At 44.4% G+C, this 24383-nt stretch overlaps 1 long non-coding RNA gene across 1 annotated transcript; it reads right to left on the reverse strand.

Moving 5' to 3' along the window:
• Nucleotides 1-24383, reverse strand: LOC135279410 (uncharacterized). The gene is made up of 3 exons (XR_010346649.1): nt 24258-24383; nt 2390-2463; nt 1-433 (listed from the first exon to the last, which is right to left on the reverse strand). It is a non-coding gene; the product is annotated as an uncharacterized LOC135279410 (long non-coding RNA).

The raw sequence follows: 24383 nt of genomic DNA on the forward strand, positions 1-24383 counted from the left end.
TCCCCCATGTTAGGGGTTTCATATCTCAGTCCTTGAGGGAAATGCTTCTCCCATCTCAGTACATCCATCACAGTGGCTGTAAAACAGATGAAGGGTCTTCCATGGGGACCACCAGAAGTTACCTCAGAAAAGTCCAGCCAAGCTGAGAGGTGGAGAAATTCCAGGCCCATTGTTGTGAAAAGCGGGTGCAGGTGAAGAAGGGCAAGATGCCCCTTCTCCTTTCACTAGGTTCAGTGATCCAATACAGCAAACACACCTGCAAACAATAGCTTGGCAGGCCAGAAGCTCTGCTCAGGCCTCCGGATCTTGGCAAGCAACCATCTCAAGCAAAGCTAGAATTCTGACCTGAGGTCTTTTCAGTGGTCTCAGTTTCTGTCCTTTCACGATGATCATGAGGCAGACGAGAGAAACTTCAGACAGAGACTTACAGTATCTTAAAAAGAATAAATAGTAATATTATTGTCTTAAGACAACAGAAGTGTACCTAACAGTTAAAGATAAAATTCATCACTTGTTCTGGGGCATTATTCACCACACTGAGGTAAAACAATTTTGTCCTCCGAATAAAATAACAAAAAGAATAAAGTTTTTATCATGACTGCAAACACTTTGAAGTGCAAACACAATAGAAAACAACAAAGATTAATAGCACTAAGCATCACTACTCAATCACATTTTTGGTAACATTAGAGGCTTTGAAAATCATCTATTTATTGCACATTAATGTGGTTCATAGCAGCTGTTCACTAATCAAAAGACTTACAGACCCAGTGTACCAAGGTCTACACTTGGTGTTGGACCTAAGAGGTGGGATTCTTCACTCACTTCCCAAATTCAGGCCACATTACATTTTAAAAATCCATCTTGGTGCAGACAGAGATAGAGATAAGGCAACATAGTTCCAGTGGAAGTGAGAGAAAAAAATAAATATCTGTGTTGAGATGCAGCTCTAGGGTATTTACCACAAGACCTTCCACTTTCTCAAGCCAAATGTGTTGTGAGTCACTACATTTGAGGTTCTTCCACATCAGTTGAGAGCTCTGCCTTTGGTTTTATGTGAATTAGGCTCCTCCTGTCCCTTTAAACATTTTATAATTCAGTGTGGAGGTTTGTATGACTACTGACTTTGACCATTATCACGTAAAAGAAAATGTCTTTTTTTAGAAAATTGCTATTTCCTACTTTTCAGGCCTCTCTATTTTGGCAATTTCATTTTCAATGACATGCAGCAGGCCGACTGCAATCAGGACAGAATTTGTCCCTCTGCTTTCATGCAATTCTTTTAAAGTTGAAGTCAGATAAGTCACATATATTTCACTGCTTTACACCTCAGGGTGAAACTTCAAGCTGTCATCTAGGGCTTAGTGATAAAAGAAGGACTGATTAAAAGAGACTGACACTACAGAGCTGATAGAGTTGAAGGACTCTAGGGGCTTCCATGCTATTAAAAATCACTCATGATTTTCTTTCAAGAGGACTGTTTCAAATAATGAGATTTAACTATTAATTCAAAGCAACATTTGTTGGCCTTCTGCTCTGTGTATTTCTAGATGCCTCATTACAAAAATAATTTTATTGTCATCTGTATCTGTCAAATGGAAATCTAACAAAATGCTGTCTGCATTGTAGAAGTTAAAGAAATATCAGCATATTCATAAATGACTTTGTACTAAATCCTACCCAGGCAGACTCCAGCTGAAAATGGAATGATTGCTATGGTAGCTTTTCCAAGAGGAAACATGATTTAAAGCCTAATTTGGATGCAAAAATTTAATATTTACACCCATGCCAACTATACCGTTTAACACCAGGTTTCCTGCTTAAAATTCAGGAATTACTGTATTCAGTAAAATATTAATACACTGCACTTACACAGTGCCACAATTACAGGATCCAAAAGTACTTTTAAAGCATTCATTCAGATTCACACCATCCCTGAGAGGAAGGGATGTGTTAAGAGTATTACACTTGAGTTTTACAGCAGCTGAAGGAAGAAACAGGAAAGCCACACTCCTGGCCCAAGGGCACACAGCAAGGCAGCAGCAGGACCAGGATGAGAATTTCAGAGTTCTGCTTCCCACTGCTATTCTCCTACCATTAAACTACAATTTTCCCCCAATTTTTCCTTACAATACCAGTTATGACCTTAAGCAAGTGTTCACATCATCCATTATCTTTATCTAGACCTTGTTTGAACATTTGTCCATTGAGTTCAATATATTGAAAATGTATATGAAAACCAAACTTCACTGGCACCTGTATGAAATCTGGCATAGATCTGACAATAAGTAATTTACCTTTTATATATTCTAAGCACTGCTTAGTTTAATCATGTAAAATAATATTTCTCTCCTAGTACTGGAACATACAATTGGATTGTTCTTCCTACCTAGGGATTAATGTCTGAACTGCCCAGCCTTACTTCAAGGGAACCATCACACCAACAGCCACAGCTTGTCCAGCCTGAAAGGGAATTCAAATGTTTAATTAGGTAAATAAAGGTAACATGTCAAACCACTAAATTATTGCTGATAATTATCAGATTAATGATAGTTTAGAGATTTTATATTGTATTACCAGATTACTGAATTTTAGAAAGTTGGGGCTGCTCAGCCTGGAGAAGGTTGTGTGGAGAACTCACAGCACCTTCTAGGGTCTGAAGGGGCTGTAGGGAACCCAGAGAGGGACAATTCCTCAGGAACTGCAGTGACAGGACTAGGGAGGAATAGCTCCCAGTGCCAGAGGGCAGGGCTGGATGGGATACTGGGAATTAGGAATTGTACCCTGGCAGGGTGGGCAGGGCTGGCACAGGGTGCCCAGAGCAGCTGTGGCTGCCCCTGGATCCCTGGCAGTGCCCAAGGCCAGGTTGGACACTGGGGCTGGGAGCAGCCTGGGACAGCGGAAAGTGTTCCTGCCATGGCAGGGGTGGCACTGGATGGGCTTTAAGGTCCCTTCCAACCCAAAGCATTCTGTGATTCTATCATCCCACTTTAGCAGCCTAAAAGTAATGTCAGTTAAGTTCTTTGAAATCCTATTCTCATCGTCCCCAAAACTGAGCAGTCTGTAATTTTTACAGTCACTATCAACATGCAGTGCTAAGTCACCATTTTTCCAGAGCAGAATACACAGAAGAAGAATAACACAGAAGAAGAAGGAGAAGGAGAAGGAGAAGGAGAAGGAGAAGGAGAAGGAGAAGAAGGAGGAGGAGAAGAAGAATAATAAAAATAAAAAAAATTATGCAGCTGAAACATCTGTGTAACGAAAAATTTTAATACTGCACAAAAATATTTTCAATTTTCAAAGAGGTTATCCCCACTATAACTGTGCCATTAACTTTTCCTTTGCATATGATTCTACTGTAAAAAGCATTGCTTCTTTGCTAGGAGTAAATTATCTAAGCATTATTTACCATTTCCTAGAAGCAGCTTCCCTTTTTTCAAGGATAATTTACCAATAGAGAAAAACGACAAAATGTAATTCCCTTTGCCAAAAGGCTCCAGAAAACCTTATTTATTGTGATACCAGGCCTTTTAAAAATGCTGCTGCTGCTGAAGGCTTTTGACTTTCAGTGTGTTTTCTTTTGTTATTTTATAAAATGTGTAATGTCACTTTAAATCTCTAGTTTCTCCATATCTCTTCCTATGTCTGTCTTTCTACAAAACACTGCCATGCATTGTTTAGCTGATGTCAAGAGCTCTGGAGAGCAGGTGAGTATTTCTCCCATTGGCTGCTTAGCCAATTCAAAGAACATCATAATAACAGAACACAACAGCAAAGAACAGTAAAAATCTGATGAGAGCTTAGAGTGCAAGGGGTGAAACCTTCTTCTTTCCTACTGCTTGAAACTGTAATTATTTATTTTTTTTTTTTAGCACAGGTATAGTTCCTACTGAACTGTGGCACTATATGAACATACATGTTGCTAATAACTTTACCACCAAGGATTGCAAGGATTCAATACAGACTTTTTTAAAACAGAGGCAACTGGAAGGAAAATTTAATTTTAGTGAAGTATTCCATGGCTGTAGAAAGATCATAATCTCACAAAGTATTGTGTGTCCTGCTGATAAAGCTGATGAATAAATGGGAAAGGAGATAAATAGATAGAAGAAATCTGGCCCACAAATATGCCAGACAGCTTTCAAAGGATTCTTCCTCTCTTTTTTCCTGGGTAATAGGAGGAACTTCTGAAAAGTAATCCTTTCTGTGAGAACTACTATGTGAAGGGGGCAGGGGGGGGTCAAAAGAAGCTTTTCTGGAAAGATAAACTGGAAAAAAAAATCATCTCAAATGTATTGCTTCAAGAAAAGGCATTTTCTCTTTTTGGTTTTACAAGAATGACTTGTCTGTGAGGGAATAGGTGGAGAGCTATTTTGAGTCCTGCCTTTTACTGAAAATAGAGCTGGATATTCCTGGTCCCATCAGGACTGTAATATGGACAGGCTGCTGAAGAGCTGTAAACAAACAATGGGCTGAAGAGTTCTGCAACAGCTCCTCTCTTGAAGTTTTTGTAACATGATGCCAATTGCTGATTTCATCTTTTTCTAGATCTAATTTTAGTTTTACAGTTTATGCTGGGTCTGAGTAATGCGGTATATGCAGGTCATTTAAGGAAACCTCTCTGTCATCTTTGAATACTAAGCTACAACTTAAAGAAATAAATAAAGAAATAAAAATAAATTAGATGGCCAAAATGTGAGTTTTCATTCTTTTGACATGAGATGTGAAACTCAGGGTTTGAAACCTCTGAAGTAGAGAGGAAATGGCCCTCACAGTCACTCCTCTGATTAGTTGTGTGTTCATATGCTGCTCATTTAGCCCAGTTTTATAGGTCCAAGAAAAGGTTTGGCAAATTCCACGGTCAGAGCTTGGCTGTGAGAATCACATGACAGAGAACTTAACTTCCATAATTCTGATGGGATCACACCACCATGAGAAACAAAAAGTGTACATCAATTTTTGGCTCTTTGTAGAAGTCTGAGAAGCCTGTTAGTACCAATTTAGAATGCACTTAAAAGAAAAAGGCTTTAGGTGATGCCTGATAAAATGACATCCAGTGGCAAGGTCAACCACTGCTCTTCGCCTCTGCAGTCACTGCATTCTCCTTTTAAATCTTGCAAAATCAGCGCTGATGATGTAAAAGTTTTAATAAATCCTCCCAAACCAGAATTTCAAGCTGGAAATTTTTTTCAAGAAATATTATGTATGGTTATAGGTTCAAAAAAGGGTTTCCATTATAGTATTAGTAGCATAAAAAATAATGAATGAAATCTTAATCAAGGTTGATGCCAAATGTACATAATATGCTGAACAATTTTTATTTTTAAAAACATTCTTAGTGGAACTACAAGTATTTATTTTTCTTTATAAGTTTTGCTTGTCTTGATTTATTCCTCCAAAGAGCACCCTAAAGGACAGGTAATTTCTAGGGGAGGTGAACTGGAGTTAGAACAAGGCTGACAAGGACAGACTGTTCACCATGGAGGACAAACCACCATAATATGTCAAGAACAGTGCAGTACTTTTTAGAAGCATCCATCATATCAGCTAATTAAGAATAGCTAAATCTGTAATGAAAACCAAATTTTTAATACCCATTACTTGATTAGCTTTTACCTCCTCTCCTAAAATAGTTAATTTTTCAGAATCTCTTTAATAATGCTTAATTAGTTCACTTCCAGAGTTGCCCTAAAGAAACAATAAACGCTACAAAGGAAAACAACACAAGATAGAAGCGTATTTTCACATGGAAGTAGAGGTTTTCATGTATGAACCTCATGGAACAGAAGGTGGATTTTTAGGCTAGACCAATTAGCAGTAAGTGTTTCAAAAAATAAGAGTAAAATAATTTATGAGAGGACTTTTGCATTAGAATGGAAGAAACTAGCCTGTTCATTTAAGTTAGCGAAAATTTCTTGTGCTTTAGAGGACTAAAATATCTGATTAATAATAATTCACCATAGCATGAAAACTTATGCCAAATAAGAAATACTGTCTTCTAAATTATATATTAAGATAAGAAATTAACACATAAACTTTTTGCACAAGTGCATCTGAAAAACTCTGCAGGTCTGAAAATATAGTCAGCTTTTTGAATAATCGATCAAATGTGGAGAATTGCTAAGTGTGACTGGAGTGAAGAGCTCCTGCTGGGAAGTACATGGCTGCAAAACAACTGGCCTGGGGAGTGTGATAAAGTGTGGCTGCCTGCAGAACACCCACTGCCTTCTGTGATTTTACATCTTGGACATCACTTTTAATTCTCCATTTCCCAGCATTGCACGTACTCCATCCTGTTCAGATTTCACATGGTAAATGCAGTTCTGTAGTTTGGATATGGTTTTGCTGTTTTAACAAAAAAGCAAAATAAGCCTGTAGGCAATGAAGCAAAAAACCCACAGACCTTATTTGAAAGCCACTGAAGATGCACTGGCTGGAAATATCAGAATCATGATTTCATAGCTGCCCACAGAAAATCTTAGAAACAAAATAAATTGTGATTTGGAGTTACGTATTAGATGTTGAATTAATATTTGTATTCACCACTTATTGTGTATGAAGCAATGAGAAATTGAATTAAGTATTAAAACTGGGTATGGTAAGTCCTTTCATAGAATCATAGAATCATGGAATGGTTTGGGCTGGAAGGGAAATTGAAGACCATCCCATTCCACCCCCTGCCATGGCAGGACACCTTGCACTGTCCCAGGCTGCTCCAAGCCCCAGTGTCCAGCCTGGCCTTGGGCACTGCCAGGGATCCAGGGGCAGCCACAGCTGCTCTGGGCACCCTGTGCCAGGGCCTGCCCACCCTCATGGGGAACAATTCCTAATTCCCAGTATCCCATCCAGCCCTGCCCTCTGGCACTGGGAGCCATTCCCTGAGTCCTGTCCCTCCAGCCCTTGTCAATTGTCTCTCTCCATCTTTCCTGCAGCTCCTTCAGGCCCTGCAAGGCCACACTGAGCTGAGCCCAAAGCTTCTCCTCCCCAGCTTCTCTGGGGCTGCTCAGCCAGCCTGGCTCCACAGAGGAGATGTTCCAGTCCCTTCAGCATCTCTGAGGCCTGCTCTGGACCAACAGGATTTTTCCATTGCTCTCTGGATTGCAATGAGGATCAGTTGCCAGAGAATGTCAAACCATGACAACATCTATTCATGCTTCTAACTCCAGGGGATTGCCAAAAACAGAGAAAAAGAACCATCTATTTTTTCACTCAGCAATATAAAGATATAGAACCAGTCAGAGTAGGCATATAATATTCCCCTACAAAATATTTCAATATAAGTTATTTTTTAATTTAGTTTTTAACTTATGTTCAGTCTATATTAAAAATCTCATGATAGTAGTTAAAGAAGTCAACTCTAAGACTATCTTGGAACTTTTATTTCTTTTCACATCGCTCAGTATTTATCTTAGGATTTTTTCTTTTTTGGGGGATGTTTTTTTGTTTGTTTATTTCTTTGTTTGTGGGTGGTTTTGGTTTGGTTTTTTTTGTTGTTGTTTTAGGGTTTTTGGGGTGGTTTTTTGGTTTGGTTTTTGTGGGGGGTGGTGGTGTGTTGGGTTTCAGAGTTTTTTGTTTGCTTTTTATTTTATTTTATTTTTTTTTAAGTAACTCAGGGTGCTATGTTCACTAGGGCAGAGGTTATACAGATAATTTTTTAAATATTATACTCTGTTATGTAGATACAGGGAAATAATGCATCTAAAAACATTTGATGGTGAAGTCCACCCCTGCAGTTAGACCTGTTAAGATATAGAAATCCTTCTCCAACATCTTCTGAACTGTGACAACCAGCAGCATCCTGTCTGCTTGATCAGTAGCGTGTTATTAGTATCAAGTCTAAGGACATCTTGATTAGTCATTTAGCAGAATTTATAACATCATTTTTTTCACCATCGGAAAAGAGAAGGAAAGTTCAGAGAAACTGAATTAGCTGAGGAATTATGTTCCAGAACACAATACAGGAGTCATTATGCGCTTTAGTTCACTGCCTCTGCAAAGTGTATATATGATTCTAATTCCCAAGCTAAGCTGGGTGACCAGAAGCTTGCCAAAATTTGCTAATCACTAGGAAACACGTAACTTACTCTGCAGCCAATAGCTAACAGTTGGCAGAAGCATAGCCTTTGATTTGAAATTTATTCTGCATTTGTTCCAGGATGGCATTCAGGCTGACAAGTGAGATCAGATAATTCAGATTTATCGGTTCTGACTTGCTGAATAATTGTGTCAGAGAGATTATGGATGGCTCCCAAACTGGCACTACAACACTACTTGGAGAAGGTAATAAACAAAAAAAACTAGCCCTCTCTGTGCTGCATAGGTTAATATTCCAAAATGTTAAATGGCAGAATCATGGAATGATTTGCGCTGGAAAGGACCCCAAAGCTTATCCAGTGCCCCTTCCACTGTCCCAAGCTGTTCCAAGCCCCAGTGTCCAACCTGGCCTTGGGCACTGCCAGGAATCCAGGGGCAGCCACAGCTGCTCTGAGCACCCTGTGCCAGGGCCTGCCCTCACAGGGAACAATTCCCTCCCAATATCCCATCTAATTCTCCTCTCTGTCAGTGTGAAGCCAATCCCCTTTGTCTTGTGACTTCAGGCCCTTGGAAATAGTTTCTCTCCATCTTTCTTGTTGATTCCCTTCAGGATACCAGCATCTACCCAAACCTATAAAGACTCAAAGATTGATAAAACATTTATTTGAACTACAGCAATTGTTAGACAAGAAACACTAGGTTTCCATGCCATGAAAGACATGGGGCTTAAAACACCTTGGAGTAGTCATTACTCTGAGGAGAGAAGGCCTCACTCAAAGAACTCCCACCGGTTACCCAAGCCACTGCCCCCAGAGACAACAAAAACAAAGTTCATTTCTGACACTGGCATTGTCAGAGATCAGTCAGCTACGGAAGCTGAGCTGGGCAGCGTCGCAGACTTTGCGGCCCTGGTACAGTGAACACTGAGGGAGAGATAAACTCAACGCAAGAACAGAAGTGAAGACATCAATGTCTGGTCACTCTGCCCCTCCAACACTGACCACTTTGATGAAGGAAGATGCAACAAGGACTTCCCTGGTGGAAGAGACAGCAAAGGACATTATTCACTTAAGAGGATTGTGTTTCTAAAAGGGACTGGCACAAAGGGGTCATATAATGTGAATGCAGGTGTGGGTTGTAGACAGAGACTCACACTCCAGGGTTCTTGTTACAAAAGGCCTCGAGTTTATTCCTCCAGCTCTTTTTATAGGAGCTCCTATTACACATGTGATTCATGGAGGTCCTAGCCCCATCCAGCTCTCTGGCCAATGATACATCTGCATCTAGAAGTGAATGACATTGGCTCAGAGTCCCTGTGTAGACTGAATCCAACCTATCCTTGCTCAGCCAGAGACTCCAATGCCACAGGGTCAGAGTGGAAAATTTTGTACAAATGTAGTGACCTATAAATACTGGTAAACTGTGTAATAAACTGTCTTTGCTTTGCTAGCATAAGCAGAGTCCATGTCAGTCAATCCTCACAGGCATGACAGCCCCTTATTTTTTCTGAAATGACAATTCATCATCAGTAACATTTATGACCAATAATGGAGCAGATCCTTCAGCTGCAGCTGGGGGACAAGGGCATGTGGGGAGGAAGGCCATGAATGCATTATCTTTGGCTGTGTGCCATCTGTGAGGAGAACAGGACTCTGAAGAGCAGCCAATGGTTTCCAGGGCCTTGGAGAGCATGAGGAGGTACTCACAGGCAGGATGTTGCATTCTGTTATGCTAAGGAATACTTCACTGAGTCCAGGAAGAAGTGTCTGAGCTTGTCAGGACCTGAGGAACATGGTCCAAATTGTGGAAATTGTAGAAATTAATGAAGCTCTACATATATTTTATTAATTTCTTCCATCATTGTTGCCCAGGGAGGGGCTGTAATTAACAGATGCTCTGTACAAATATTTACAGAAAGCATATTTACAGAAAACAACTTAAAGGAGAAAAACATTGCAATTAATAATGTGGCCGTCTTCTCTCTAATGGTTTATGTGATAATTAGCAAAAATTCACCAAACTTTAATAAGGAATATACACCTATTTAATTATATTTTATTCTTATGAGGACAGAAATGTGCACTTTGTTTTCTGAAAATGGATGTACAATCTTGAACTGTTCAAGGACATCCACTTGTAAAAGTCTGTTCATGAAGGGTTTGGATTTTTTTTTAGATTATCAGTTTCAATCTTTTTTATAGGAAATGGAATAGGCTAGGAATATCCTTCTACAATATGACTCAGGACACACGATCTCAGAGCTGAGAAAACAAAGAGTCCTATAAAAAACACAAGTTTTGATAATGCTAAAGAGACAGAATTATCTGATTCTTTCATTAAGATTTCCTGTGCCTGCTTTAAAACTGAAAAGTATCTCTCTCTAGCAGACTATTAATACAGTATTGCAATCACTGTAAATGTTCATGACCTCTCAAATGTGGCATTTAATGTTTGTTTACGAGCTCAGGAATAGACATCCTAAGATTCATGAGAGAAGGTAATAGTCACGAACAATTTCATACTCTACCTTATAAGCACAAGACAGAAATTGTTATTGAACATTGTTGACACATTTCTCTCTTATTCAGCTATATAAACAACTGTTTATTAAGTATCATAAAGAGCAAACTTTGTGTAAAACAGATTTCTTCATAAAATAAGTTAAAGAGCTATGTAAAAACAATCACCATTTGGATAATTTGTTTCAAAATTCTTAATATTAGGTTGTTGGGGTGCATTAGTTTTAAGTTGGTTTATTCCTGTACCCCCCATTCCTGTTTATGGTTTTGCCCGGGCTCTCTCTTTCTCCCTCTTCTGAATTGTCCCGTCAGTTACACTTTTATCTTTCCTAAATTCCTCCCTGACTGTCTGTCTGTTATTCATGGTCCTTGCCCACTCATCCAGAACATTCTGTCCTGGACATTGAATGATTGGATTAGAGGTCAGGGTTCAACCTCTAATTTATTTACACTGGACATCCGAGCTGTTTGTTACGCGTTATTCCCTCCTCTCAAAAATTTAGATTGGTCGCTGTGTTCTAGTTATAAGACCTTGCCGGACAAGCTTTTTTGTCCGCGCCCGACGCACTTTCAATAAAACACCTCCCTTTTCCCTGTCAGCGCGGTCCTGTCTTTCTCCTGCGAGACGCAGCCCGACTCCTCTCCAAACAGCTCCAGGGATTCTTGCTCTCCTGAAGGCATCCTGCCTTAAGCACTCTCCCCAGGAAGTCTCTCCGCGGGAGAGTGCCCTTCCCCCTTCGGTACTGCCGGCGGCACTGGCCGCAGCAGCCGGGAATCCAGAGGCCAGTCGCAGTCGCTGCAAGGTGGCGCCCACCGCGGGACAGTCCGAGAAAATCACCGGACCCCACGGCAGAGAAATCCCGGAGCCAGCGGGCCCGACTCGTTGAATTACCGGAAAGTTTCTCATGGGACGTTAACTTACCCCGTGGGATAGCAGACCCATTTTCATGGGTATCGCTCCCCTGGGGACTCGGATCGGTAGCTCCCCGCACCACGGAGTCGATCCTTTCGCAGGAGCCGCCCTCCTTGGAACGTGAGTTCTTCTCTCTTCCTTTCTTTCTTTCTCCCCCCCCACTTTCTCGTAACTTACGCCGGTTTCGTCCGGTCCGCCGGTTTCGCCCGGCTCCCCGGTTTCGCCCGGGTTTCTCGTTTTCCCTAGCTAGCCAGTGTCTTGCCGGCTTAGTCCGGCGGTGGGGGTTGCTCTAAAAGTCCTTTCTCTCGCGTTTTCCAGGGTTGGTGGTTTGAGCTTTTTACCATCTCATAATGGGTGCTCATTTTACAAAAGCTCAAAAAAGGCACTTTAACTTTGTTTCTGTTATCCTTTCTCAGGGGGGTTTTGAAAAAATAGAAAAAAAAGAAGTTCAAAAACTAGTCCTTTGGCTGTCTACTCAGTTCCCAGAGCTTTCCCCTGAACAAATTCACGATTGGCATTTTTGGGGACAAGTTTGTACTAAATATGGGGAATTAACTCGAGCAGGAAATTCTTCGCTTTCGCAGACTGCTTTCTGGGCTTCCCAAATTAGGAAAGTTCTAAAGTCCCACAAGAAACTGAGGGGGCAGCCGTCTGACTTCAGTTTTGTTCCCAGTTCATCTTGTTCCTTTTGTTCTAATCCTTCCCCCTCCCCCGCTTCCCCCAAGCGCGGAATCCTGAAAGCAGCAGCCCGCGACAGCACCACGCGGGGCTCAGGTCACCGCCCCGGCTCCTTTCGGGAATCCCGTTCCCCCCGCCCGGGAAGTTCTGGCCAAACTTCCCGGGGCTCTCCCTGTCCACCCCCTCTTCCACCTAAGATTGCTCCCAGTCGTAAAGGTTCAGTTCGTCTCAATATTCCCCCCCCCTCCTCCTCCTTCCCCGCCATCTACCCCACTCTTCCAGGATAGCTCACAAGGAGCCCGAAATGGCGGACACCGCGTGGCGCTTCCCGCTGACATTCCTTCTTCTTCCCAAAACCCACTTTTTTCTCACCACGACTCTTTCCTTTATCCGGTTTCCCCTCCCACTGTTCCTCCCTCCGCCCCTCCCCTCCCTTCTCCCGATCCTACACCCCGCGGTACTCCCACTCCGGCATCAGCGCCTCCCCCATGCCACGTCTCCCAGGCGGGGACAAAGTCGTCAGCCGTCTCCGCCCCCAGTCTTGTCTCTCCCCCTCCCTCTTCCCCTCTCAGCTCCGGTTCCCACGCTCCGTCCGGAGCCGCGGGGGAGGGAGCTGAAGGCCAAATCCCAGAGCCGCCAGTCCTCTCGGCGGCCCCGGTCACTTACCAGCCCGGGGGGGGGGGGGGCAGAAACCAGCCACATTGGACTCCATTTCCACATCATTCGATAAAGGAGCTGTGCAAAGCTCAAAAAAATTTCTCCCGGGAGAGTGAATATTTTCGGGGAATTCTAAGAGCTACACTCTCTGAAACAGTGGTCACCCCTGCAGATTTAAGGCGGCTGTTCTCCTGCCTTTTAAACCCCACAGAATTCCTTGTTTGGGAAAAGCACTGGCGAAGAGAAATTAGTAACATCTTACCCTCGCTGTGGGAAAACCAAGCCACAGCTTCAGATCTGCAGGGGGGTGTGTTAACAACCGACCACTTGTGTGGGACAGGGGCATGGGAGGATGGGCAAACCCAAGCGTGGTATGTCCCAGTGGAGGCTTTAAGGGAGGGATCCAAAGCAGCCGAGAGGGCTTTCCTCACCTTACGGTCTCTTGCTACCTCCTTAACATCGTATGTGAAAATCATGCAAGATTCTAATGAGCCCTTTTTAAGCTTTGTTGAGCGCCTTCGCAGGGCGATCGAGACGCAGGTCCATGATGAGTCAATTAAGAGGGGAATCCTCACTGAGGTGGCAGCGACGAATGCAAATCCAGCTTGCAAGGCCGCCATCCTCAGTCTGCCGTTAGATCCTCCCCCAACGCTGGATCAGATGCTAGACGTCTGCGACCGCAAAGTCGCCTTCATCGCGGAGGAGCTCGACAAGCAGCCCAGGGCTCCGGCTCGAAGGGTAGCTGCCACCGACCTGGAGGAAGTCACCACAGCTGCTGCTGCTGCCCCGTCCCGACAGCCCAACACGCCAAAGCTGCAACCCCGGATGGATGCACCGTGCCACCTGTGCAACCAGTCTGGGCATTGGATGCCGGACTGTCCCCTGAGGCGGGAGTTTTACGAATTTAAAAAGAAACATCGGCCTCAGGGGACCCCACAACACCAACCAAAAAACTAAATTGCAAGCGCGCCTCCTCCCCGCGCCACGATAAAAATAGGGCAGGTGTCACCATCCCACCACGCGGGGAAAAGGGGAAGGAGGGGGACCTCCAGCAGGACCTGCCTGTTGCCACAGACTCTAAAACTTTACCAAACTCAACTTCTCACGAATCTATTTCTGATCTTTTTCAGGAGGTGCCTCGGCCAGTCCTAACAACCACCTCCAGGACGGTCCCCTTTCGGTTGCAGTTGGCGGAGCCTCTCCATCTTATTGACTCAAATATCCAACTCGTCTCCGTCAGCCCGGAGTGCCCAGGTACCTGGTATCGGACCAAGGGTAGGTTCGTCACAGTTGGAGATTCCAAATTTACACCACAAGACATTCACATCATCCCGGGTCTCATATCATCAGACCCGAAAACATTCGAAGTAGCCATGTATTGTGCCAGCCCTCCCGCCTTTCTGCCTCGGGGTCAAATTGTGGCACAAGCCATTTCTATCCCTGAGGAGCTCTGGGACTCCAAGCCACCCAAAACATCCACATCCTCACACCTCCCATCGGTGGCTTGGGCTCAGGCCCTAGGCAAAGAAAAACCAAGAATCACCTGCAGCCTACAGAAAGGTGGGGACCAGAAGCTCGTTCACAGGCTTCTGGACACTGGAGCAGATGTTACGGTCATTCCCTCACGGGATTGGCCATCGCATTGGGAGTTGCAGGACGCAGCAGAACGAATCCGAGGTGTAGGAGGGATCCAATTGGCGAAACAATCTAAGAGCATTGTGCAAATTATGGGGCCGGATGGACAATTAGCGTCTGTACGTCCATTTGTTTTAGATTACACGGAGCCCCTGTGGGGGAGGGACCTGCTCGCCCAGTGGGGAGCCCGAATTGACCTACCAGCGCCTCCCCAGGTTTTTGGGGCAGCGGTCACTGAGGAGCGCCCTACCCAGAAATTGAATTGGCTGACTGACACACCTGTCTGGGTAGAACAGTGGCCGCTTTCAAAACAGAAATTAAAGGCGCTCGAGGAGCTCGTAGAAGAGCAGCTGCAGCGAGGTCACCTGGTGGAGACCACGTCTCCGTGGAACTCCCCAGTGTTTGTCATAAAGAAACCTAATAAAGAGAAGTGGCAGCTCCTTCACGACTTTCGACAAATTAACAACGTCATCAAAAACATGAGTCCCCTCCAACCAGGGATGCCCTCCCTGACAATGCTCCCCCAAAATTGGAATTTGGCAGTAATTGACATAAAAGACTGCTTTTTCCAAATTCCCCTACACCCCGACGATGCTCCGCGTTTTGCTTTTTCGGTTCCTACCATCAACCGAGAAGCCCCTAGGAGGCGCTACCACTGGAAAATTTTACCCCAGGGCGTGAAGAATAACCCAGTCATCTGCCAGTGGTATGTCTCTTCCTTGCTTTCACCAGTCAGGGCAAAGGCAACCAACGCTACAATTTTCCATTACATGGATGACATCCTCGTCTGTGCTCCAACTGATGACGAACTTGCTCACAGTCTTGACCTAACAATCAGTGCATTGGTTGCTGCAGGGTTCGACTTGCAGCAGGACAAAATTCAGAGAATGCCACCCTGGAAGTATCTAGGTCTTACAATTAGCAAAACAACTATTACACCACAAAAAATTAAAATTCGGAATTCCATTTGAACGCTTTCTGATGCCCAGCAGCTGTGCGGGTCTCTGAATTGGGTAAGGCCTTGGCTAGGCATTCCCACCGAAGACCTGGCCCCCCTTTTCAATTTATTGAAAGGGGGAGAGGAGCTTAGTTCTCCTAGGTCGCTCACCCAAGAGGCGCGAGCTGCGTTGGAAAAGATCCAAAAGTCCATCTCGGAGAGGCAAGCCCATCGTTACCAGCCAGGTCTGCCCTTCAAATTCATTATTCTTGGGAAATTGCCACACCTCCATGGAATGATCTTCCAGTGGGAGGACATCAAGAACACCAAAAAAGATCAAGGGGCTAGGGACCCTCTCTTGATTATAGAGTGGATGTTCCTTAGTCACCAAAGGTCCAAAAGAATGACGAGGCCACAGGAGCTGGTGGCGGAACTGATCCGTAAGGCTCGCCTTCGGATCAGGGAGTTGGCAGGTGTGGATTTCACATGTATTCACATACCACTCAAATTAGATTCGGCCCACTTTACAAAAGCTATGTTGGAACACCTTCTCCAAGAGAATGAGGCCCTGCAGTTCGCTCTGGACAGCTACACCGGTCAGATTTCTATTCATCGGCCGGCTCACAAAATTTTTAATTCGGAAGTCCAGTTTAAATTATCTCTTCAGCAGATTCAGAGTAGGACTCCTCTGAAGGCTCTGACCGTTTTCACTGATGCATCCGGCGCCTCCCACAAGTCAGTTATGACCTGGCGGGATCCGCAGACTCAGCAGTGGGAAGCTGACATCAAGGAGGTGGAAGGATCACCTCAAGTAGCTGAGTTGGATGCTGTCGTCAGGGCTTTCGAGAAGTTCCCTGGACCATTCAATCTGGTCACCGATTCCGCTTATGTAGCGGGTGTAGTTGCCCGTTCAGAACAAGCGATTCTGCAGGAAGTGTCCAACGTAGCCCTCTATCAGTTGCTCACCAAACTAGTAAATTTAGTCTCTCACCGAGAGCAACCATTTTATGTGATGCATGTGCGGTCCCACACTAACCTGCCAGGGTTCATCGCCGAGGGGAACAGGGGAGCGGATGCCCTCGCTGCCCCTGTGCAGGTGGCCCCGCTCCCAGACGTGTTCCGCCAGGCTAAGATCAGCCACCAGCTCTACCATCAGAATGCGCCGGGTCTGGTCAGGCAGTTCCAACTTAGCCGTGACCAGGCCAAGGCCATTGTGGCCACATGCCCCCACTGCCAGTCCTTCCAGCTTCCAACTGTCAACACGGGGGCTAACCCCCGAGGATTGGCGAGCTGCGAGGTGTGGCAATCTGATGTTACACACGTCCCTGAGTTTGGCAAACTGAAATTCGTTCACGTATCAGTAGATACCTTTTCCGGCGCAGTTTTTGCCTCCGCCCACGCAGGGGAGAAGGCAAATGACACCAAGAAACAACTTCTTTTAGCCTTCTCCACACTGGGCATTCCAAAGATATTAAAAACTGACAACGGCCCAGCATATAAGTCCAGGGAACTGCGCAACTTCCTGCAGCAATGGGGAATAGAGCATAAGACCGGCATCCCCTATTCCCCAACAGGTCAAGCTGTAGTGGAGCGGACCCATCAGAGCCTCAAAAGGGTCCTTCAACAACAACGTGAGGCAATGAAGATGGAGTCCCCCCAGGTCCGCCTTGCCAGGGCCCTTTTCACAATCAATTTCTTAAACTGCTCTTTTGAGAATCTAAATCCACCAATTGTTCGGCACTTCGGGCAACACCAACAACTGCAGCCGAAAGAGAAGCCGCCAGTTCTCGTAAAGGACCCCGAGACCTGGAGGACGGAGGGACCTTTTGACCTTGTCACGTGGGGGAGAGGTTACGCTTGCGTTTCCACTCCCTCGGGTCCAAAATGGGTCCCTTCAAAATGGGTCAAGCCATACACCGCCTCCAGTAAAGTTCCAACTAAGAAAGTGGCACAGGTCGAAGAGGCCTGCTGGAGGAGAAAAAAGAGGCCTTCTGAAGGAGGTTTAGACCTCCCGGAGCAGAACCATTCCTGATGTTTTACCTTTATGACCTTTTGTCTTGTTCTTTTCAGAAAGCCCGAGAAAGCCCATCCCCATGACCCACATCGAGCTGATCATTCTCTGGAACCTTTTGGCCATCGCGAGCTCATGGATTGTTCCTCAACCTAAGCAAAATGTTTGGAAGATGCTCGCTGGCGCCCTCGGCAGAGATCATTTGTGCCTCACCGCCACCTCGGCAGCAGACCCCTTGTCGACCTGCCTTGTGGGGATCCCACTTCCTCCAAAGGAGTTTCCCGAGCCCCTTTACTCCCTCCTTAAACCCCTTTCCCAAAATAAAGTTTTCCATCCCTCTAGTCCCAATCCCAATTTAATCTGGAGGAGGCTAATGTCCAAATTGAACATATCTAAATCTGACCCCACCGAATTTAAATTGCTCGGCTCCGCATCAGCAAATTTGTGTGTTCAATTTCTCCCTTTCCATGACCGCGACGAAAAATCTTTTACACCGATCATAGAACCAAATCAAAACTACGCGGCAGGAAATTGGTGTTCTGTTACCTCCCATATTACCATCGCCCTCTCCTTTGAAGATAAACCCAGATCCCTTCCCAACGGTATATTTTTCATTTGCGGAGACCGAGCATGGGCAGGCATCCCCCCTCGCCTTCTAGGAGGCCCGTGTACATTTGGACGGCTGACGCTGTTTGCTCCCAACAATTCCCAAATTAAAGATTGGAAACAGAAAATTGTCGCACACAATTCGGCCCGTGTAGCAAGAGATCTTAAAGATTTAAATGAACAGTGCGACTCCAATATTGTTCATTGGTCAAAGCCAGAAGGTGTCGCATGGACAGTGTTTGTCCCGTGGGTGTCTATTGCGAAGTCTCTAGGTGAATTAGCCCACCTAGAGTGTTGGGTAGCCAAACAAGCCAATTTTACCTCAGCCGCTCTAAGTAACCTCCTAGCAGACGAAGAAATAACAAGGCAGGCGACTCTCCAAAACCGGGCAGCAATAGATTTTCTATTGCTGCTCCATGATCACCGGTGTGAAGAGTTCGAAGGGCTCTGCTGCCTCAATTTATCATCCAAAGCCGGGGACGCCAGAAGATCTATTGACCAAATGAAGGGAATGATCAGCGACATTAAGGAGAAAACATCAGACTGGCTGGGAGACATCTTTACGGGATGGGGTCTCTCGGGCTGGGTAGTCTCTATTTTGAAAACTGTTGTTTTAGTCCTTTTCATTTTACTGGTCATTTCAATTGCAATTTCTGTCGTTTGGAGAATTCTTAGAGGGCTTATCGTTAAGTCGATGTCTGCTGTGGAAGTGACTCGAGTGGTAGTCGAAGAACAGGTTATGGATGGAAGTCAAGAAGAAGAAGGCTCCGAAGAAGACGAGCAGTTAAAAGACAACCCCTGGTCAGATGAATCCTCAGAAGATGGTTTTTAAGTTACCCCACTCCTCCTTTTTTTAAACAAAGAAGGGGGAGATGTTGGGGTGCATTAGTTTTAAGTTGGTTTATTCCTGTACCCCCCATTCCTGTTTATGGTTTTGCCCGGGCTCTCTCTCTCTCCCTCTTCTGAATTGTCCCGTCAGTTACACTTTTATCTTTCCTAAATTCCTCCCTGACTGTCTGTCTGTTATTCATGGTCCTTGCCCACTCATCCAGAACATTCTGTCCTGGACATTGAATGATTGGATTAGAGGTCAGGGTTCAACCTCTAATTTATTTACACTGGACATCCGAGCTGTTTGTTACGCGTTATTCCCTCCTCTCAAAAATTTAGATTGGTCGCTGTGTTCTAGTTATAAGACCTTGCCAGACAAGCTTTTTTGTCCACGCCCGACGCACTTTCAATAAAACACCTCCCTTTTCCCTGTCAGCGCGGTCCTGTCTTTCTCCTGCGAGACGCAGCCCGACTCCTCTCCAAACAGCTCCGGGGATTCTCGCTCTCCTGAAGGCATCCTGCCTTAAGCACTCTCCCCAGGAAGTCTCTCCACGGGAGAGTGCCCTTCCCCCTTCGGTACTGCCGGCGGCACTGGCCGCAGCAGCCGGGAATCCAGAGGCCAGTCGCAGTCGCTGCATTAGGTTAGCTTAAAAAAGGGAGTAATTCAGTGTTAAAAATCAGACCTTCTACATTCTCATAGATTCTGACCATATGGAGAGACAGACACATATGCAAATATAGAAATAATTAATTGGTTACTTATTTTGGAAAGATAACCACTTCTCCCTAAAATACATACTTTTGCTTCTAAGTGTCACTGACCATAATCTTTGCATAACTTTCAGCCACATTTTAAAGTACAATACATTAAATCCTATAAAAGTGATGTAGACTATAATAATTTCAGTTATCAGGGCCAAATCCACATCATCTTGCAAAGTAACTTCTAGAGCTCCATTATTATTATTACTATTATTATTAATAACAATAATAATAACAAGAGCAACAACAATAATAATAATAATAACTAGATAATGAGACTCACAGCCCATAATTCCTGAGTTTAGTACAACACCTAGCAGTAAATATGGAAGCACTCCCATGTGGGACAACACAGCTATAGATCTCTGTACCACTTGTTTCATCAAATAAATTGTTCTCACATTGCCATACCACTATTGGCAAAGTAACTCACTGAAGATACACATGAATGGATCCTAAATTTGTCATTTTACCAGGAATCCTATGTCCCCAAGCTTAGTCACAAAACTCTTCCAACTGTTGTTTGACTGCTAGGGAATCCTTGAAGGCTAAACATCTACATCAGTAGAACTCTAAGACCTATCACAAAGTTGATCCTTTAATATGATGTCAAGTGAACAGAGCCGTCTCTCCTCAGGTAACACTGAAGTGTCCAAGATTGATTCCAGGACTTCTGTGGTATAACTAACACAGGAACAGACAAAAACCCTGAAAGACCAGCACTCAGTTGCAGCAGGAACAGATCCACTGCAGCATTCCCAGGTTTAGTGTGAATCCCGTGGGATTTCTTGTAGTCTGTCTACTGAAAATTTGTGATAGGCATAAGACCACTTTCTTCTTTGTACCTTATAAAAGTGTTAAGATAATGTTTCATCTTTTTCTTTTAATTTGTCTATTCCTTGTTAACATCTACACTCATTTCACAAGGCTCAAAGGTGATATACCAATGGTATATATGGACTTTTAAAAAAATACAAGTGGAAGTACATGAAGAAGTTCCAAAAGATAAATTCACACTGCAAACTGGAACAGTAGCAGATTCCAGCTTACAGAAGGTTCCACATAGTTCTATTGGTTTCAGTAAAGCTGTGCTGGTTTATGGTAGCCAAGAATTTGCTCATCCTGCAACCAGGCCTTGATGCATCCACACACTGCAGAATCTGAGTCAAGCAGATCAAAGTACAAAGGCAAGGTCCAAATCCCCTTGTGACAACAGCTTTAAACTGTGAAAGATTTAAATGTTGCAGCAATAAAGCAGACAGGACTCAGTTTCTTCATGCAGACAAAACTCATATTGATAGGAAATATCAGAAAGCACTGTGTTAGACCTAATTGGCTAACAATACACTCATACTCAATTTTATTGGTCGGTAAATGACTAGGGTGCACATCTGTCAAATCTCTCTATTTTTGGTTAGCTTACATATTTTTGTTCACCAGTTCTCATGGGATAGATTTATTGTTTATGCAGCTGCAACTTATTTTTCTCTCCAAGAATAGGTTGTTATGCAAATAGATTCTCATTCTCAAGATTTCTTCACATGGGAACTTAGCTAGCTGCACTTAGAAATAACAGGCCAGATGGAAATTCAGCAGAGCAAGGCCTGATAAGGCTTTTCTTTTATAATAGCTTTACCTGTATGTAACATTTAAAGACATAAGTAAAGCTTTAAACTGTGATAGAATATTCACAGTAATTGAAATAATCTCCTTGAACAGGTTAAAATCCCAGAAGCAGCTGTCCTCTCTAAAATTCATTTATGAGGACTGCTAACTTCTGCATGCAGTTTACAGGTGAGGTTCAGCTTCTCCCTTCTCCAGGTGAGTGCTTGGATCCATGTCCAGCCCCACTTGAGGACTTAAGTGCTTATCTTAGAACCTATACTGAAGTATAGGATACATTCCTCAAATGTACTGAACCACCACAATATTTTTACCACTCATACCTGTAATGCTTCTCCAGAGACTAAACAAAATAATTTCTGAGTTTATTGACTCTGAAGGAGTATCAGTGAGGCATAGTGCTTCCAATGTCCATTAGCATCCACTGCTCAGACTACCAAAAGGTACAACAACAGCAATATAAAACACAGGGATCTGAAGCATCAACAACAGCGTGAAACTCCCTGTAAATCTCCAGAGCAGCTGGAAATAGGGAATCCACAATGCACAGTATATCCTCCTTTTGCAGGGCTTCACACTCCATAGGACCTGGGACACAGGTGAGACCATGGAAATCTTGAAGGAACATGTTTGATAGCAAGGCAGAAGAAAAGGGAGAACAACTGCTCAGAGAAGCTTTTAGTTTCCTTTCATATAAGTTTAAAGTTGTTTCATTAAAAGAGAAAAAGGCCATAGCTTTTGACACTTCCACTAGAGCCTCACTGCCCTACTTATTCTTATCAGAGATGGACAATTCCTCAGGAACTGCAGTGACAGGACTAGGGCACAGTTAGAGGGGATATTGGGAAGGAATTGTTCCCTGCAGGGGCCCTGGTACAGGATGCCCAGAGCAGCTGTGGCTGCCCCTGGATCCCTGGCAGTGCCCAAGGCCAGGTTAGACACTGGGGCTTGGAGCAGCCTGGGACAGTGGAAGGTGTCTCTGCCATGGCAGAGGGTGGCACTGGATGGGCTTTAAGGCTCCATCCAACCCAAACCGTTCCATGATTTTATAACCTCCATGTGCATGATCACAGTCAACTCCTGTCCCTTGAGCTCAGCTGTCCGTCAACGACAGTAACTTGTGTTGCCACTTGGTACACAAATGGGACATTTCCAGGTTCTTTTGCTGTTAAATTTGCTCCGCGCACTTGTGCAGCCCCTGACTTTCTGACATTTAAAATGCAGTACGAAACATCCGTTCTTGGTTAAACATTGGTGTGATGTTATTGTTATGAATAGAAAGTTGTATTTTTTTTTGAGTTTCAGAGTTAGAAACAAGTCAGACCAGTCAGACCTCTTTGGTTTCACTGCCGGAGAGGGGCCCTTCAATTACCCGTTAATGGCCGGTGATTAACCATTGTTCCCCTGATGCTAGCTGCTTGCCAGGGACAGACACGGGGACAGACCCTGGAGAATAGGAGTGACATCAGAGCCAGTATGCAGATGAGAAATGCATTGCGCCCCGAATTTTTACAGTTTTTACAAGAAAAACCCCTAAAGTCACGAGCCAACAAGTGACTTAAGTGACGTCTAAGGATGGGAGCGTAGTCCCGTACCTGCTTAGACCCTTTTTGCTTCTCACCCTAACCTGAAAAGATACTGATTAAAGAGACGCCCCGGGGTTTTAGACAAACAAGCCAGGAATCTGCTACTCTCCCGTGAGGACAGAATCCTCAGCTCTGTCTGCAGACCAGTGGACAAAGCTGCATCATCCTCCTTCTCCATGCCACGCCTGGGAGCACCGGCGGCGTGGGCGCGACCCGTCGATTTCTCCCCACCTGAGCTGATTCTTCTTAATAAAGGCATTAAAAAGGAGAAAGATCTCCTGCGCATTTATTTCATTATGGCTACTCTTAATTATTTATTGTGGTTGTTTTAGATGACACAAGGTCTGGGAATACTTATCCTGCCTATTGTCAGTTTGATGTTTGCCATTTGAGGTTCTTACCCAGGAGCATTCTGATGATGAAATAAACAGAGCAGGAGATCTTTCTCCTTTTTAATGCCTTTATTTAAAAAAATTCAGTTCAGGTTGGAGAGAAACAACAGGTTGTCCGCGCTGCCGCTGCTCCCAGGAGTGGCACGGAGGAGGAGGATGATGCAGCTGTGTCCACTGGTCTGCAGGCAGAGCTGGGGCTTCCGTCCTCCAGGGAGTAGTGGAAATTCTGCTTTTTTGGTCTAACATTCCAAGTTCTCTTTCTAGTTAGTTAACATCTTTCAGATTAGGGTGAGAAGTAAAAAGGATCATCTCAGCAGATAGTGGATTAAGTTCCTCACCTTTAGACATTACTTAGGTCTCTTAATTCCATGTTGGCTCATTGTTTTTAGGGGTTTTTTCCTGGAAAATTGCAAAATGTGGTGAAATGCATTGTCATCTGCATACCAGCTCTGATGTCACTCCCCCTGCTACCTGAGAGGGTCAGATGTCACTCCCTGGCAAGCAGCAGGGGGGGACAATGGCTGATCAGCAACCATTAACAGGCAATCGAAGAAAAACTCTCAACAACAGGTGACTGCAACATGAAGTTATTAACAACAAATAGTCAAACCTTCAATTTAACATCAACTGGTCCAACCTGTTTTAACTCTGCAACCGTAAAAAAATGGTTAACTTTTTACTCATAACAGATGACATTAGGAAGGGAACATAAACCAGCTAACAAGCTGTTGTATTGTGTTATTACTGTACTGTATTAAGTTGAGTTGGTTTGTCCCTTATACCCCTTCTTGTAATGGTTCTGCCCAGGTTCTCCCTCTCCTTTGATTGCCCCGTCAATCCACCCTCTCTCCTCCCTCCCAAACATTGTTGCAGTCCTTGATCCCTCCCTGGTCTCCTGTCTGTCACTTGGTGTCCACACCCATCTATCCAGAACCTTCCACCTTGGGCATCGAGTGATTGGATCAGGAGCCAGGGCTCCACCCCCATCTGGCCCCTATTGGATACCCCACATTGTCAGTTTCCTCATTTCCACTCCTATCTTTCCTCTGATTCGCTGAGGACCACATACCCACCTTCCCTTTATAAACCTCGGACGGGAACCAGTCTGGGTCGTCGGCTGGCAGTGCCTGTGGGAGTTAGTGAACCCGGACTGAACTGCCTCCGTGGTCCGTCTCTCTTTTGCGTCCTGCGGGTAGCAG

Source organism: Passer domesticus, chromosome 12 (assembly GCF_036417665.1).
Source record: "Passer domesticus isolate bPasDom1 chromosome 12, bPasDom1.hap1, whole genome shotgun sequence".
Taxonomy (NCBI): Eukaryota; Metazoa; Chordata; class Aves; order Passeriformes; family Passeridae; genus Passer; species Passer domesticus.